At 36.6% G+C, this 19,159-nt stretch overlaps 2 long non-coding RNA genes across 2 annotated transcripts; both read left to right on the top strand.

Annotated features, from left to right (window-relative positions):
• The first annotated feature begins 4,909 nt into the window (after nt 1-4,909).
• On the top strand, nt 4,910-7,545 carry LOC124208858. The gene is made up of 4 exons (XR_006880662.1): nt 4,910-5,577; nt 5,688-5,893; nt 5,961-6,078; nt 6,149-7,545. It is a non-coding gene; the product is annotated as an uncharacterized LOC124208858 (long non-coding RNA).
• Nucleotides 7,546-7,553: 8 nt separating this feature from the next.
• LOC124208859 lies at nt 7,554-11,002 on the top strand. The gene is made up of 4 exons (XR_006880663.1): nt 7,554-9,183; nt 9,526-9,741; nt 9,912-10,039; nt 10,110-11,002. It is a non-coding gene; the product is annotated as an uncharacterized LOC124208859 (long non-coding RNA).
• The last annotated feature ends 8,157 nt before the right edge of the window (nt 11,003-19,159 follow it).

Below are 19,159 nucleotides of genomic sequence, written 5' to 3'. Positions count from 1 at the left end.
GAATTATATAACTACATTCCTTAGTTATCAGGTGACATTTTAAGATTTATTTTACCTCGATATTCATTGTAGTTTATTTATCGCTATTTTTTTTTGTAAACGTCCCTACCGTGTTTCCAACAAAAAACCGCCATTTCCTGCCCCAAGGCAGAGCTATAGAATACTGGTAGCGCCACTGCCATGTTAATTCCACTCGGAAATTTTCTCTGGGGTTGAAGCCAACTTTAGCAATCGATAGTGAAAATCAGAGCTAAGATATCGATCTCGCTCCTTGCCACTCCTCCACTTTTCCCTCCATCCCTATTACCATGCCTATACCCTACTTCCCCACACACCCGCCATGGCGCTTGTAGCTAAGGAGCAGGGCAGGCAAGCAGGCTTCACTTCCAGAGAAAAAAAGCAATGGAAGGGCTCGCCATATGAGTGGCGGTACCAGTATTCTATATCTCTGCCCAAGGGAAGAATGGAAAGAAGAGACGAAGAAGAAAATAAGATAAGACAAAGGGACGCGCGGGGTTCTCTCTTTCCTCGGGGCAGGAATAGTCTTTGCAAACAAAATGCCTTTTTCTAAAAAATTAACGATAAATAATTTACAATGGAAATCGAGACAAAATTAATCTTAAAATTTCACCTGATAACTAAGGAATGTAGTTATCTAATTCTAAAGGAGAACTGAAGATGACTGAATGAAATAAAACAAGTAATGTAATAATGACACCGGCGAAAACTCCATAAGCCGCCGTGCAAGACCAACTACCGGTTCAGAGTTATAGATGTATGGTAGAACCATTTATATTGAAAGGCCTTCCATTGTCTTTTCCTTCTGGAAGTGGTCTGGCTGGAGACCTTAGTTACAGAGCCACAGCGGGTGTGTTGGGAAACACATTTTTTCCAAGTACCAAAATGAACAAAGTTTCAGTAGATGGCAGCTGTTGGCGCTGACAATTAGGTCTAAATCGATACTTAAGCTCATGTTTCCACTTTCGATTCGCGATATTTGCTGCAACTTTAGAAAAAATTCCCGAGAGGAAAATTTAACAGGCAGTGGTTCTACCCTTACGAAAAAAACCGCTAGTTTCCAGCTTGTCTTAGTTTGACAATTTGGACCGCCAAGCTTGCAATTAGCTGATAAAGTTTAGGCTGAAAATGGACGATATTATCCTTCTATTTATAAACTGATTTTTAGTTGTTTAGGTTAAGCTTAAAATAAGCTTAATTATTTGAGCTTTTTTCAAGCTTAGTTAATTCAACCAATAACTAGCTGACCAAAATCTAGCTTTTAACAAGCCGATTTTAGTTAACTTGTTTTTGTCAGTTAACTTGAGGCGGAGGGTCGGGCAAATTAAACAAACTAAACATGTTAAAATTTTGAGTTGAATTCGACTTTGCATTTCAAAACACGACATATAATGTTGGGCATAATCACGCACTCTAACGAACAGACATAAACATCACTCAACACAACTAAGAGTAGACAATAGAATAATACAAATAACAAACTTTTGACTTTCGAAGGAACTCCTGCAGTAAGGGGTGACGATGCCTCGTTGGCCAGCATCTTGTTTTTCTGCTTTTTCTCTCTTGTTTGGACCGCAATGAGTTTGGCACTTACAGCTTCTTTAACTTGCTGCTCTGTCAGAATAGATCTAGAGAAATGGGCGCAAAGTTTTTAGAATTCCCAGATTATTCCGATAATAATTGGATGAAGTGAAGCTAATACAACAGTGTCAACGATTGAGATACACCAAAGCCTCCAAAACTCTGTAGCTGGACAATGAAATACAGCCCAGGGAGAAGATAGCAGCTCTTCTCCCCATCTGGGACGAAAGAGACCAAGATCGCGCTCACAAACTAAACAAACTCTTACGAAAGCAGATTTGAAAGTAATCGATGGTGTCCAGTAGGTTCCAACATGAGAACATTTCAAAATTAATCTAAATCAATTCACCAAAAGTTATCGATGGATATCGATGGATATCGATGGACGATATTTCTTAAAAACCCTGAACAATCAAATTGTGCTGTAATTACACCGCCATCTTTATTAAGAGCCATACAAAGATGACAGGGTCTCGGTAAAATGGACAACATCCCAAAACCTGTGGTTTAAAATAGTAATAAAGGCTTTGTATATAACATAGACTTCTAAATATTCTTTTTAGCTGTCCAAATTTTAAGATTTCCATATCCATTATCTTCGCGCGTCTTCTAGTGTAGAACAAAAATAGTCTAATATGTCAAGATTCGTAATGTTGGGCAAATAGGAAGTTATAAATTGTTGTCCCAACGCTGGACCAAAGCCTTGCGGATGGGACGAAGGGTACAGAGGAATTTCTAAGATGTTGTATTGTGAGCCATTATTTTAACACGTTGTCGTTTTCATCTTGTCGTAAACGACATTTTTTACTCTCTCTCAGGAGTCTCTGATGCGCCCCATTTTTAGATTTTGGCTCCTTCTCGACACTTTGAAAATTGCAGAGAAATCGTATTTGTCTTTTCGCGGCAAAGATAGATTCTAAATCTAATTATTACCTTTACCTTCCATTCAGTAAATAAGTATTCGTGGCATATCTGTATATAGTACTGGCAGCATACTACGACGATTTGGGTTAGACCCCTGTTTCAGGTAACATATTTAAGCAAACATAATGTTTGAATCCTTTCTGTTGTCTGCCTAATTTGTTTGTCCAGGTGCCCTTGCTGTAGTCTTACTAATGATTAATGATGTTTGTCCGGATATTCGGATCAGCGTTCTTACATATAATCGTATCAACACCACAATCACAATCAGAAAAGGAAAAGCCTATCAAAGAAAGAAGAGTTAAGAAAAGGAAATCAAAATTCAGAGTCAAGAAAAATATTCATTGTTAATGACTTTTGATTTAATTTTGTTCGTCCCAAGTACGTCCAAGGTCAATCCAATGGGATGGGTAGATATACGGGTATTGCATTTTTTCTGATGCAGAAATTACCCGTAAAAGACGGATAATGTCTGAGTCATTATTCGTAAAAGACGTTCTAGGACGAATGTAAACTTGGGAATGTGATATGTCTCAAGTAAGTATCCTTGAACAAAAATACGAGCCGTGATTTATTTTCAAATAATAAATTCTAAATGACCATAGAAATTCGGGAACTCTATAACCCGGACGATCAGCATTTACGAAATGAATTGGCCAAATCATATTGTAGATCTTGTCACGCGGATCATTTTTAACATAGGGTTTAGGTGTGCAAATGAGTAGGAGTACCCCTAAAACGCATTCAAAGTTTCGAGTTTAACGGGGCTGATGCGCAGCGCAAGCCGGCCAGAAAGGGGATTGAGCAGGGAGGTGGGAGGGACTGCACGCACCCATAGGAGAGGGGTGAGTGAAGGAGGGACATACCATATTCCTACTAACACGGCTCATCCACTTTATGTAAGATGTAAGTAAATATGGGATGAATAGATCCAGGTCGCTATTGGGTGGCCGTAGTATTACGTAGGTATATATTTATTCGAATCTAGGATGGAATCAAATAAAGAATATTCATCGTAGATTCACCAGCTTATATTCATTAATGTACTGATTGTACGTCAAAGTAATGTACCCAGGGGTATGATCTTGTTGTGATACCATTTGGTACACACACAGAATGTGCATTACAGTACAACCATCTTAGGTGTATCCTGCAGAAAAAGACGAAAGCTTTCGTCAAATTCTTTTTCTTTTTTTTTAATATTTCGGCATTTTTTCTTAACATTAATAACAGAACTTTGTTAAGTTATTAATTCTACACATAATAACAAAATTTGAAAGTTAAAAAAAGAAAATTACATTGAATTTGGCTTTAAAAAAATCGCATTCGGATTTTTGTGCAGGATACTACAATGTGGACGTAACTGCTAAAAATATCTCAATTTCCATTACTGCTAAAGATTTGGGTCATTATTGTAGAAACAGTTGGATAAGTGGTGGGAGATGTGGGCTACATAATTGAAGATCAGTAGTTCGATCCTGGGGTGAATCTTTTATCTCTAACAGAAATAATTTCCAGAGATGGATGAAATTTATGGATACTGTGTATACGCAAACAGGTATATCCAAGGGACATACAGATGGTACGTACGGGGAAGGGGAAATTAGGAAAAACATGAAGCATTCCATGGATATGCTGTTTGTATCTCCCCTTATCCTTGGAGTACACTGCAGTCATATCCTAGGTACATCACTGTGCTAGTAGAGACTTATTTTAAATTGATACTAATGGACTTTCTTTCGCTCTTTTGAATTTAGAAATTCACATCCAATTAGTTAAGGATTGTTTAAAATTAGACACATAATTTTTTTCATTACTTATACCATCTTTCATAGCAAAGATGCCTTTAATAAATGTGATGACATGTTTTTTTCATAATATGTAGGACCAATCCATCCATCTTCTGCAATGGCTTTAGCCCAGTTATTTAATATTTAGTTAAATTCATTATCATCATCTCTTTCCAAAGAATTAGGTCTTTTTCCATAAATTAAATCATGATATTGACATATTGCGTCAACCATTGTTGTTGGAACATAATCCATTGATAGTTCTATGGACAACAAAAGTTGGACTAGACAAAAGTTGGACTTCTAAGTTCAACAAGTTGGACCACAACTTATCCATATCGCGGGGAACTGAGTTTGGCTTTTAGGCCGAATTTTAGGAAGGGGGTAAGGAACAAAGGGCCCTGGTAGCACGCCTCTATCTATAGGATGTACGTCGCCCATCTTTTGCAGCCGAGTGAGATGTCTTAACCCGACGTCCATAGGATTGCCTATGTCTATACTAATGTCGCGCTGTAAGACATCCAAATGGGTACGGCTTACAGCCGTCTTCAAAAGACTTAAATTTAAGCAAAAAGAAAAAAAGAAACGTTTCTCTCTGGGCGCGAAACCACGTTCTTTGGAGTGGTACTCCAGTGCTCTACCCACTACACCACTCTATATTGCTATTTTACTGTGTTTTGTTCAACGGCTTTAAATTAATACTAGCAGTTAAAATTATGAAAATGTAAAGTCCTTGTCTTCCTCATCTATCCTGTGGACAGATAATTTAGACATCTCACAGACGTCATGTTACGTCTGTCTGTTAAGCGTCTAATTTCTAGACACAAATGGATGTCCGTGATCGTATGAGAAACGTAGATCCATAGGACATCTATACGAAGATAGCATAAGGCCGTAGTAAATTGAGTATCCATGTGATATCCAATTTAGGTTGCAGATAGATCAGATTTGATTTAGACATTAAGACATCTATATGATAGACGATGGATGTAAGTGTGCTACCAGGGGGAAAGGTGGCAAAAAAAGAAAAAGGAGCAATTGGCCACTGGTCATGTCTTCCCCCTCTCCCCCCGCCAAAAAAAACAAAACATGAATAAAATCAGACAGGCTGTCTGGAATTTTCATGGCACGAGAAAATTCAATAAGGCTACCTACTTAAAAGCTCATTGCAGATTATTGGACTAGTGAATAAAGGCAATTCCTTTGAATTTGGGGGGTTCTTTCTCCCCACCTTTTGCTTCGTTCCAAAAGAGGCTTAAAGTCTGCGGTAAGTTCTTTCTCTGATTTTGCATTAACGATATGATCTTAATTTTCTCATGGTTTAATCTGTGTTGATCTGATTTTTTTAATGAACACCTTTTAATTATTTCACTTAAGGTGAATAGAAACAAGATAAGTAAATGAAGAGACGTGGAGGTAGACGATGAATAAGACGACAAGAAAACAATGCAGGAACCAAGGAAGAAGAGGTAGTTGAGACAACCTGTAAAATACCCTCCTTTAAGGATTCAAGAGCTGTTTTTTCCCATCTCTCAAGTATTCACGACGGAGAACTGATGAAAAATCTCTCGCAATCTATTCCCGTAATTCTTGTTTTAAATCACACATTAGCATCAGATACTTTTTAATTTTTCTTATCTTATAATACAGGTGCAATCAAAACTCCGACTACTACGAGGCGGGTCTCGTTCAGTAACCTGCGACTTGTGTTACAGAATGGAATATTCTGATGGAAGTTCTTAAATCAGAATCAAACAAGCAAATAATCGTAAGTCCAAATATTAATTATTCAATTCCTAATAGCGCTAAAACTAAGTACTAAGTCCCAATTTTTTAAGACAAAAGTGGAAGTGACCTAGCCAAAATTGTGAAACGCATTATGAGGGGAGTCGTGACAGACGAATTTGATGCTAGTTATGTTGGATGGATGGGACAGCATGGCAAATATACTGTGTTTAGAACAAAAAGCTTCTTAACCTAATTTTTTATAATAAATTAGTTTACACGTGTGTATGCTTTCATAAAATCATTTAATATCGATTTAGCTTAGGTGGATCAATCTCTGCTGTAGCCGTATGCCACGAGAAAGCAAGTTGAAGGAGATACTATGAACTATATCAATCGATTTAATTTAATCAACGTTTCAATAGAGAGGAGACTCAAGCTGCTAGATAGAAGTGACGAGGTAGACAGGGAAAAGACCGGCAATCATTTCATTAATCATGGCAATCCCGCATGTCTGGAAGATCGTAAAACATTGCATGTTAATCATTCATTTGTTTTACCTATTTGTTTTCGTCGTTGTGTCTTCTTCATGTTCACAATGCCTTGTGTTATCCTTAAAAAGAAATATGTCATGTGTTCTAGTGGTCCATTATGGGCAAGTTTATTACACTTTACGGATTATTTATTTAAAATTTTAACGGCAAGTAGCAAAGAAAAACATAATAGCTTTATATTAATTCATATTTAATTCACTGCCAATGAACCAAATTGACCCCGTTCAAGAACTTGTAAGTTTTTTTGTTCAATTTTGTTCGTGAAATCTTCATGCAATGAGGACGTAAATAGGGAGGAAATTATACCCTCCCTGTGAGTGAACATTGTTCATGTCTGTTCTCTTTGTTCACTGTCTGTTCATAAACTGTGCGAAATTTTGTTAGGCGGGTAAATACCAAACTCGTAAGGAATGCTATCCATACAAAGTCACTTGATTTTGTTCGTTGCTGAAACGGTAGACTTATTTTCAAGGACGAGAATTCGTGCTGGAAGGCTTGGCGAAGGTTTACAAAAATCTCTTAATCCCTCGCGTTAACCTAGTTCCTGCTAGTATTACGGAAGAATTTTGGTTCTTGCTAATTGATGCAAAATGGTCAATTTCTTCTAAAATATCCATTTGGAGTTAAAATTCTGCCATCGGGTGAAATGATAACACTGATAAAAATTGAAAAATGTTGTAAAAAACCTGACAGAGCCTTTGACAAAAGAAAATAAAAGTTAAATTTGAGCGGTAAATGTCTTAAGTTACAGAAAGAAAAAAGCAAGGTCGGCATATTCTCTGCCTTTTACATTTTTTTGCTTGAAAGTGAGCAAAATATTTGGCAAAATAAGTTGGAAAAAACGACTATATTTTGGTGTAGAACCAAGCTCTATTGTCGCTAGGAAAAGTGAAAAAAAGACTTTCTTCTAGTTTAGGGGGGGGGGGGAATTTCGTGCGGCAGCCGCTGTTGGGATTGTCATCTTATAAGGAAGAGGCAGAGTGAAAATACTTTTCAGCTTTACCGATAGGGAAAGCCTGGAGCTCCATCCATTTTTTATTGTCTAAGATAATAAACGCGCGACTGAACTGTGAAGCTGATGTATGGTCCGAGTTGGCCATAGCGTTTATGTTCTCGAAAAGTTTAAAATAAGGATTCGACCAAACGAAAGACTGATTTGATATCGTGTAGGACTTGATTAGCTATACTAATCAAAACGACAGTGTTATTGTTGATTCTGTTTCAGGTAATCTGAAGGAGTCAGATCTGGACGACTTACGGACGATTGTTACCTGAGGTAATCCCTGAGGACGTCTAACGATATCCAGAATGAATGAACCAAGGATCTTTGGTGAGGTTATTCGTCGACGGGTAATTTTGAAACCCCCCCCCCCCAAAAGGTGGTAGTCGATTTGAATTGATTGAAGTTCGTGTTGGAGCATAGTGTAGAGCGCATAGAGAGCGCATAGCATAGCGCATAGCAGAGCGGAACACTTATCTCGGAACTTGAGTAGAGAATTGAGTACAAAGATTAGAGGTCACACGAGACAGTGACCACCCTGCGCATTGGAAACAAAAACCCGAATTTAAGATCGTTGAAATGCGGTCAGGTCGCCGATGAAATTGCAAGGACTGTAGCTACAGCACGTGCACGTCGGAAGAAAAAAATATACAAGCGCGTCGTACGAAAATATATTTTAAAACAGTAGAGTATCGTAAAGTCGGACTAGAAAAAAGATTTCATCGTGGAGTTTCATAGCGCCACGGGAGTGATGATTTTTTCAATTTGAGAACTACGCCAAAATATCGTTGTCGTGCGAATCGAACCAACATGTGAAACTAATCAGTCAAACGAAGAGACGAACTGGTCACATCAGTGTTCTTCGTCACAAAAGTTTGTTCTCCTGGCCAACTTACGCCTGTAAACATAATCTTGCACCTTAAAATTAATCCAACCAAACGCAGCAAAACCCTCTCGTTCTCTACTTTTGCTGTTGCTGCAAGAGCACCAATTATAGTGTGGATTAATTTTAAGGCGCACGATTGTGTTTACAGGCGTAAGTCGACGAGGAGAACAAACTTTTGGCGTACCCACAACAAATTAATAAAAAAACAACAACACACATTGTTTTTTTCTCGATATTATTACATTCAAGTTTAGTTTTAAAAATACTTAAACTTATATTTTGTCTGGTTACTCTTAAGTTTTAGACATGTTGAATAAAAAAATATTTTTTGTTATTTTATCAAATCTGGCAACAACTGGGCAGACGACGTACTATTTACCCAGTTCGTTTTCTGTTAACTTTCAGTAATGGAATCGAGTGAAATAATTTGGAATTTTGGCCATAACATTACTGGTCATAATTTTTATGGGAGCCGTAGTATGGGTTATCGTTTATTTAGAGTATTTTTTGGGACAACCCCACAAGTTTGTGAAGTTGAGCCAGTAGTGGAATAAACGAGGCTTTAGTCGTCTATTTATGTTTATAAATTCCGATTTTACTTCATCTTTTCTTACTTCAGGTTTTTTAATGCGTCCTAAAGTACGTTTTACTCCAGCTCCCGGCGTGAAACCCACGTTAAAAACCACTAGTGACAATATCCCTAAAAAAGTACACGAAGATTTTGTTAATCATACTTTTTAACAAGTTTTGTGTTTGGTCTTTGCATCTCACGGTTTTTGTAGAAAATTTAAATTTTTTCTGTTACACCCCTTATTACAATTTTAACTGTTATATTTTTCTATTTCAAAGCGGTAGAGCTTCGAAACGAAGGAAAATCTGAATTTACTTTGTTTTATTTTTAAATTGTTTTTTTTAACAGTTTTTCAGTCTCAAATGACTCAACATATTTTTTTTTGTTACTAGGCCTACTCAGACTTGAATTCTTTTTCTACTAAGATAAGTATTTTTACTGAATAACTTTTATCTATTTTTCTATTTTGTAAAATTAAGAATTCAGACATCATCATTAAAAGGAAGTTAGGAAAAAACGTAATAAAATAAACGATCCGATTATAAACGGCTCTACAAGAAAAAAAGAAAAAAGGTTTACAGTCGCATCATACGGAAAAAATACACACATTTTGAAGAGGAAAACGGAGAGATATTTAAAATATCAAAATCCATTAAGGTTTTCAAAGATGAAAACTTATCATGATTTGTTTTGGGGTAAGCGACAACTTTTAAAAATCTAAAACCACGTTAAAAGTCAGCGTTACGTATACAAAATTGAAAAGAAATAAAAAAGTCTTCTACAAATATCTTCCATAACTGTTAACTTGCAACTTGCACTATTAGCAAAGTGTTTATTGTTGACCTTGTTATTATTATTGAGTCAGGAATGTCGTCCATTCTGGGACTTCCCTCGTGTGACAAGCTCAACCTCATTTGCAGAATTGATGCTGTCCAGTTTACGGCAACACCTGTGTATCCACCAATCATGATGGGGTTCATAGATGTCTTCACGGTGATATTTAAACTTCCAGTAGAGTGTGACATCCGTTTATTAACTGACGTTTTTTAACATGTTGGTCTAGTTGTATCTGCAGCTAGTCACCTACCGTTTCACCTGGAAGGTAACGTCTTCAAAAAGTTCGATGAAATGGTGGATGATAATTATTGCCCCCCACTCAGTAGCCCACGGAGTGGGTAAGCCGCATGATGGTGGTGGGAAAACCAGATGGAAAGGTTCAGATTTGCTTAAACCTGGCTGAACTCAATCATTAAAAGACAACACTGTCGTGCCCTACCGTTGAGCACTATTTAGCAAATAAAGTAAAACACGTCATTTTTGCAGGCTTGGAGTTTCTATGAGATTCCGTAGTCCAATTCAGCATTTGTGCACTATGGCAGCACCAAAAAGTCAATACCACTACCTACGCTTGTCATTCGAATGGAAGTCGACTCCTGAACTTTTCCTGATCGAGGTCGCGATCACTAAAAAATACCGCGGTCGTGATCGTGCGATCAAACGATTGCGATCATCACAACTTTTGAGCTCGTGTCCTCTGCAAGCCAGTTCTGCGCTTAGGAGGGTCACATATTTTGTTAATCGTTGTTTTGTAGGCATTAGCATTCGAAGATAAAAAAGGTTTTAGAGTTATTAATTTACATTATAAAAGCTTTTGCATTTTTTTACTTCTCCGTTAAAAATTCTTTTTATTCTCTGTATTTTTGTAGAAAAGTGAGGTTTTTTGTTTTTGGTTTACTTCTTTCAGTAGTAGCAGTAACAATTCATTGGTTTCTTTTTAAAAAGGCGGGTTTGTTGTGCTGCAATGTTTGCCGAAACAGCAAAACCTGTCTAGGCTAAGATGACAAAAACACCATGGCGTCGAAAGTTTAGAAACCAAATTATGAATATCCAAGACAAGTAGACTTTTGCTATTGGTCTAACAAACTACCAACCATGAGTCAACGTTATGAATTTCTAGGTGAGGAGGTGACCGGGGGGGGGAGGGGGGGTTCAACTCTTTTTTTGGGTTCACTCTTACCAGGTCAATTAGAAAGAGAGTTAGTGATTTTTGAAATGTACCATAGCTGTGGTTTCGATTGTTCCCTAAGTGATGGTAACCTTTTGTTTGGCACGGTTGAAAAGAAGAAACTTGACTTAGAAGAAATTAGCTATTTAAAGTGGAGGAACAATGAACTTTAAATCGAAACTCGAAACCGAAGCCACTTGCGTAAAAAAAAACAAACAAACAATACAGTCAGCTAGAACACATTCAGATTTGTGAAGCCCTCTTTATCCCAAAATAATTAGTGATTATAGGAATATAGAATTGCTAAAACTGTTCAGATTTCTGCTGCGACAGAAAAAACTAAATCAGAGAAACGAAAGTCATACCCAATTTGCAACATGTTAATCACATTCTTGATCATTCAAATTATGAAAATATTTTTCCATGTGGCAAACATATGAACTTCATGGAAAATTACAGTGTAAGGGTTCTAAAAAGATGAAGAACGAACTTGTATTGTTGAAATAAAGTTTATTGAATAACAGACGGAAAAAGATACTGCACAAATGGGATTGAAAGAATAGAAACGGGGAAGGGATTCTTGACTTGCGTCTACTTCCCGTTCTAACTCTTATTATACCCCTCGTTGTCCTTTTCTCCCCCTTCGATCTCACTCTGCTTCTTCGCTCAAGGTTTTTGGTATGTCGTCCTTATATACCTATAGTTTGGTACGTGAAGATGGTGTAGCGTTGGAGATAAACCGGAAAAGTTTACGGATTACACGTAGCCGTTTGGGTTGACGTGGCCCTGTGTTGATAATCTCCCCGAACTGGTTGACGTGCATAACTTCATACGTAATAAGTTCATCGCGAATCTGAGTCATGCCGCTTTGTGGGCTGGTTCCTAAGAAGCTGATATGCTCCGGCATGCGCAAAGTGCCCTTACATGAAAACAGTGGAAAGTTAAAACTAGCAGAGTTACCTCGCAATTTAACTAGCGAAAATATCTAGTTTAAAAATATTTAACTACGAAATTATCCCAGGTAAATTTTTCTATTCAAAGCTAAAAAATAACATGCAATATAATAAAGTATAATGCAAAAAGTTGTGTCATTCATTCTATAATATATGTAAATATACATAAAAGTATAATAATATATGTTATATGTAAGTAATGATTATCCGTTACATTTTATACGAGTTTTTTATTATAGTTTAAATTTAGTGTTCCCTCGCCATAAAAAAAAACAATAGACAAATGTTAAATGCCTTAAGTTATAGCATCTTATTTTTCACCTGACCTGTCTCCAAAAATAGCAAAAGAAGCAGTAAAAGTGAATACGCGACAGATCGCTTAAAAGTGCTTTTTTTATGTTTTTCCCCGTTTCCCAAGCTTACGTTAGCTTACATTAGCTTATATTGTATATAGTAGCCAAAGAGTTAGGTTTGTTTTGATTGACGTAGCTATATTTTTTTTATTCCCTCGATGATTTTTTCTGTCAAGCTTTATTCAGCTGAAAATAACTTCTATTTTACCAGGCAGCTTTTTTCTCAGGTCATACTTTTTTTTAGTAAGCTTGAACTTACTTTTACTTTTTCTTCCTAGGTTTTGATTCACCTTAAAGTTACTTGAAATAATAAAAGTAATGAAAAAAAGCTTGGGCAATCTAGGGAAAAAATAAGATGAAAACAGCAATATTTTCTTTTTAATTTTTTGCTATATAATTCTGAATATAATGAAAGCTTATTCTATGCTATGATTAGAAAAGTAACGATTTTATAAGCTGAAAACAGCTAACTTTTCTCAAATTAATCAGCAGATTGCTGCAATCAATATAACATCTGCTCTCTTGATCTAGGTTTTATAATGAAAATTATTATTTTTCACGATAAATTGACTATTTTACACTGTAATTTCTTACGGGTATACCCTGCGCTTTTTTCTATAAATAAAAAATAAAATACGTATATAAATTGCAAGTATTTTTAATAAAAACATGCAAGCCATATAAACTTAGGCTTAATATACATCGAGTAATATATTCAATAAAAAATGTTAAAAGTAATTTTCATAAGTGATAACGATGCATTAAAAGGATTAAGGGAAAGAGAAAAAGAAGAGAAGAGAAAAATATATCTGGTGCTATTTCGATAGTATTCATTATTGAAAACTTAACACATGAAATAATGCCACAACAGGACGAACGGCGACCATCAACAAGGAACGTAGCATCCGCTCATCACATCAGCAATTGGATAGGTGACCCAGAATGTACGAAAAAGCTTATAAATATAAAAGTTAGCTCAGTTAAGTTTAGACAAAGGTGCCTGCGTGCCATTTCTTTATTTTGCCCTGTTTTTCTAGGATAGATGAGAGTAAGCGAGAAATGACGCAATTTGTTTGAGAAATAAAATCCAGAAAATATTTGGCAGGCTAAAACAAAAAAGTTTTTGGTGTTTTTTTTTGTTTCTATAACAACTGAAGATATTATCCCTATAGTTATACTGATTGTAAACTACTCATGGTAGAACAGCAGACTTGTATATTCTGCTTGGTACGATACTTGCAAGACCATCTGTCGTCACAGTCGCTGCTGGCAAAGGTAGTATAGTTGTATTACTGTCACCTTATATAAGTGACTATGCGTGTAACGTGTTATTATGTGTATGTACTCTACACCCTAGCAAATTGGTAAATTGATCTTGTATCTTTTATGATATAAAGAAAAAAGTAAAAAGTGATCAACTATATGCCTTTATAGGCCTGCAAAAACGCTGCATATTTTTGTAGTAATATACTACTTTTTAGCTATTTCCTAATAAAAATGTATTAAGCATGTTAATGCTCTTTATTCTATTTGTACTGTTACATACATTACCGTTAGTATGTATTTTTATCTATTCCGCAGATGTTGCGTCATTCATTTAAATTTAAGTTAAGTTAATCATCCCAAGATATTTTAAAGGTTTCATTAAAGTAAGGTAAAGTAAGACAAGATCATTTTTTTCTTTCACTCTTTATTACGCACCAAATGAAAAATATTTAGAAATCGTGTGTTTATCTATAAATATTATAATCTGATATTGGTTATATTCGATAACGGTATTGAAATCAGATTTATAGATATTGTAATGGCTGGTTTATTCTGATTACACTACTCGGCAAAATTGGTACACAATAGATGGGAAAACAACTCCATGCTGGTCAGATAAACACAGAAAAGGAGCGGAATCGCCACTACTGGCACAATAACCAGTAAATCGATACACGCAATTCACAAACATAATGAAAGAGAACAAAAGTGGACAACAAAAGAAGAAAGCGTGTGCGTTCTAGAGAGTCTGGGACGAATCTGCCGTCCAAGTGAGTCTAGATTAACGAGGAAGACAAGTTGCGAAAAACAATTCTACGTATGCAAGTAACAAATAATTCTTAGGAACGATGACAATCATAGCTATCTTAGTTCCTAGTCAACGAGACCAACGTTGACTAAATCAACAACAAGGTCGATCACAATAATTTCCAGCGAAAGACCTTCAACTAGGATGCCACGGTGACGTCCCTTCATCAACGTCAATATTCCATCCGTGACAATATTCTCTAGAGAAAATAAAAATATATTTTTATATTTTAATAATCAGTACCTATATGTTTCTCAATCCAGTAGCTTTTTTTTCTAGTACAAGAATAAAGCTAAAATGATGGACTTGGGTGCGCAAGGATAGCACAACGTCACACTGCAGCACCCACGGTGGATTGCACACTGCTCATAGTTGTGATAGGATTGCGCAACGTCTATGGATATCTGCAAATTATATTATCTCAAAAACAGGTGGATTAGCCACGAGTTGCTCCGTTGCGTGAGGATAGCGCAACGTCAGACTGGTTTAACCATCCACTGTGGCATGGCGTTGTGCCTTCAACAAAAGTTATGTTCTTCATGTGATGTTCGAACGATCAGGGAATAACTGATGAAAACCTTCGAAGTTTTTAATGGAAAAGTCAATTTCAGAATATTTCATGAAATCTCCTCTGCTTTCATGCCTTTAGTTCTCCTTATCGACATCAAATATTGGGCGACAAGGTGCATATGAACGTGATAAATAAGCAAAGGAACTAATAAAATGTTGGTTAAAAGAAAAGATCAAGTATGCTGTCATCCACTGGGATTGGAAAATGATTGAGTTCGTCTCAGGGAAAAAGGAGGAGCGAGTTGCGATCATTGCCAGCGGTGCTTCTTCTGGGTAGAAAAATTCATCGTTTTTCCAGCTTAGATTAATTTTTCATAAGGAAACTAAATGACTTATTTGTTTAAAATAGACCTAAGATTATTAGGATTCCGTTCATAAAAAACTCTATTGGCCTTTCGCAAAAGCGCAAAAGATTAATGTGTTGGGAACTGGACAATTGACGGATAATGCAATTGCTATGGTTTTCGAGTTTTTGACTTAAGACAGCTAGCAACACTGGAATAAGAAATAAATTATCTGTCTTGATCGAGCATGAACTGAAACACTCATTTCTATGGCTCGCCTGCCTTCAGCATATTTACGAGACGCATATAAAGAATATATTAAAAAAACAATTACTGGAGCGACATCCGGCCCTGACGAGTTACTATTCAAAGGCTTGAAGTGTCAGTGAGAACATCTTGATCATGCCAACCTTGTCTCCAAATTTTCAATCGGATAAGAAAAAGGTAGCATCCAAATCGAAGCTACAGAGGTACTTCAATGGGCATAAGAATGTCTTGCAAACGATTCCTTTCCCAGGGCTGACTACTGGGAACTATTAGACATAGTCATTATTCTCGGGGGTTAACTTCCCGGCTTCCGTAAATTTTATGCCTCCAAGCCGGTTGTGCACCACGCCAGGTTTATGAGCAGGATATAGACTGTTTCAAAATGTATCTCTTATCAGATCATATGAAATTGGATGACAAAGAGTATTTAAAAATACAAAAAATGGGTCTTTTTGTTTTGATGTTTGACACAATTTTTTTCTTCGGTCACGTATGGCTCGTTTTGCTACAATTGACGATCTTAAGTTTATCGGCGCAAAGCCTTCGTATGAAAAGGAATTCAAGGAAATCGCCGATGCTGCTATCATGTCATGTAAGCGTCATTTATGCTATCTAGCCGAAGAACTTGTTGTGTTGTGTATTTTCAATGAAAACTTGTCAGATACTACATGATTTATCCTCGCTCATAAAATGTTCAATACCCCGAAACCTAATAAATTTCCCCACCTATTCTGTCCCGCTTTAAGTTTTTTTTAAATTCTTTTACGGCCTTTGAAATTGGGTTGCGTTTCTTAATAAGAAATCCAAATCCAAAAAATTAAATTAAAAAAAAAATTGCTCATACCCCACCACTTGAAAAACATGTATTTTTTTACCTCAAAATTGTTTTTAAAATTTGAAGAAACAAACACATACAGGCACCCTTTCGTTTTAACCAGGTTTTGAGTGTTTAAAAGAAAAAAAAGAGATTTGAACCATTTGAGAAAGAACGTTGTTTGACAAAAAAATAATGGTATTGATTTCTCACAATATGCTTTTTAGTAAGACTTAACTTTCTTGATTTCTCTATATTTTACTATGATTCAGTTTCACAAAACCTAGGCATACTTTTTCCCACCAACCAGCGACAACGTTTTTTATTTTTCTCCTTTTGGCCTTTCAGCTTTCAAAAAAGCTTAAAAAACACAGCCTTTGTCTGTAAAGCTTCAGTTCACTAACAGCGCGCAAACTAGTTTTTTCAATAGTTTAACAAACCTTGCCGTAGAAATGGAAGAAAAACCCATGACAAATTCATGTAATTGAATTATCCTGTTATAGGTAATCCATCGTCAGTTATTTTATCTACGCGTCTAAATCCTATCGTTATTCTACCCCACCAATTGGAACTCGATGGAAATTTTTTAATTTTTTTAGATTTTAAAAATTAATTTCAACTCAAATTGATCAAATCCCATTTTGATTCAACTAGAAATGAAATGTTTTGAGATTCAGGTTTATTTCTAGATATTTTTATCTGTGAATTTTGTTTTCCTCTGATCTGGATCCATATTCGATCAGCCCTTAAGACAAGGGCTTTGTAATCTTGATCGGCCAGAGCAGCCGCTTGCAGCTCCTCTAGTAAGTGGTCGGGTAACTGAGTTTTTTAGTTCGCCTCCTCCTTATCACCAACTACACTGCTTTTGTCGTCGGAACCGATGCCAGCAATACGGCGAACAATGATGTTGGGGGAAAATGATGTGACATCAACGTTGGTTGCGTCGCCTTCTTTCAACTGGTCGTAGGCCCGGGAGAATTTGTCAGGAATGGTGTTCCTTTTACTCTTTCGCCAGATATTTATGAAAGCGAATGGTAAAAGGTTCTCTTTGAGGCGATGAATTTTTCACGGCTTTGAATTTCTCCCAGTAAAAGAAAAGAGGAAAAATGATAAGCACTATCAGAACTTCGGTCGATGGCTGTACAGGATGCGCCTGGTGTGTGCACAGATCGACCACACAATATCAAACAATGCCACTTTCGAATCGAGGAATGGTTGTTGAGTGACCACTCGCTGGCCCTTGCGGATTTTTCACTGTGGGGTGTATGGATGATCTGCTGGACCGAAAGAAACGGAGTGATGCAAACAATTCCATATTCTTATCTATGTCGCGGATGCCTATACTTTTGCGCGTGGCAGTCCAGGAATCGGGACACGCTGTGAACAGCAACAGTATGTTGGAATTGAGAAATTGATTTCAATTCTTGATTTCAATTCTGTTTTCAAATGAGGAACTGGAATTGGATTCAATTTTAATGGAACTAAGTAAAATCGAGTAAAAAGTTTATGCTTTTTTATCCTGTTGCATAACCCAATCTCTACGTGATTTGTATTAGGGCCTGCTATTATGTGTTACTTTGGTACAGTGACAAGTGTCAAATGCCAAAATTTCAGTGAGCCAGTAGGTATGTCTGAATCAGAAACAAACATGATTGGTCAAAGAGAGATAATGATTATCTACCAGTAGCTGGTCAATATGATTGTGATGAGAAAGACAAAGAAAATGGTAAAACGAAGGAAGGTAGTGCTCCTCCAGAGAAGCATGGAGTGAAAATGTTTTGAAATATTTTGAAAACCTACATCGACCCGAAAATATGCAATATCAGTTATTATGCATATTGTATATTGTGTAAAGCTAGTGCGACTAAAAATTGAGTTGTTTACGCTAGTATTAACTGAAATTTTGTAACGCAATTTGGAGCAAAACCATCCCGACGAGTTGAAAAGATATCTCTGTTTCCTCTCGCAAAGCCAAAAAACTCATAAATTCATATACATGAAGTTCTGGTGACCATGATTGTCACAGATAACCATCCGTTTCCTGTTCTTGGGCAAAAAGGGTCCAGAGAATTTGTAAAGGTATGCCAAAATAAACCTACGTGGTAACCACGTGGTAAAAAATACCTTCATACGAGTGCATGAGAAACCATATGATTCTCGCTATGTCTCTTCCCCGATTATAGCGAAATTCCTACCACTGAATATTCTACTAGGATTGACCAAGACTTCAACGAAGATAAAGAATACGAACGGGAATTTCAGGCCAATTTAGATAATTCAGACTAGGCTGAACTAACTGCAGAAACTAAAGTTTATGAATTTTAGGAGAAGAATTTTCATGAATTTAATCTGAAGCTTGATGAAGCTTTTCAGTCCCTGGAAGAAAGAAACGCAGCTACTGGTCAGATATCACCTATTACTGCAATTCTCTTAGACATTACTCTGAGAAATGGTTGCACATCTCATGAATTATAGTTGGTAACAAAAGATGTTCTGAAGATTTCAGCTAACGCGTAACGCTTGAACTTTCAACTTACTAGTATTAAAGCAGGCTGGTCGGGCACAAAGTAGATGATACTTATTGCGAAGCTGTGCCGGCACTTAGTCCCCGCATTCTTATTGGCTCCCACCTGTTGGCGCCCCTGGTGGTGCCACCGAACGACCAAAGGAGAAAACACGTTTGACAAAACACTTTGGGCCATTCGGTGGTATTTCATTTTTTTGTCACGGTACTCTACCGATTTTGATGAAAAAAATTACTGTCTTGTAAGTCATGATTATGTAATACTGTGA

Source organism: Daphnia pulex, chromosome 12, assembly GCF_021134715.1.
Source record: "Daphnia pulex isolate KAP4 chromosome 12, ASM2113471v1".
NCBI lineage: Eukaryota > Metazoa > Arthropoda > Branchiopoda > Diplostraca > Daphniidae > Daphnia > Daphnia pulex.
Note: the sequence above shows the minus strand (reverse complement) of the source record. Positions and strands in the feature narration are given on the sequence as shown.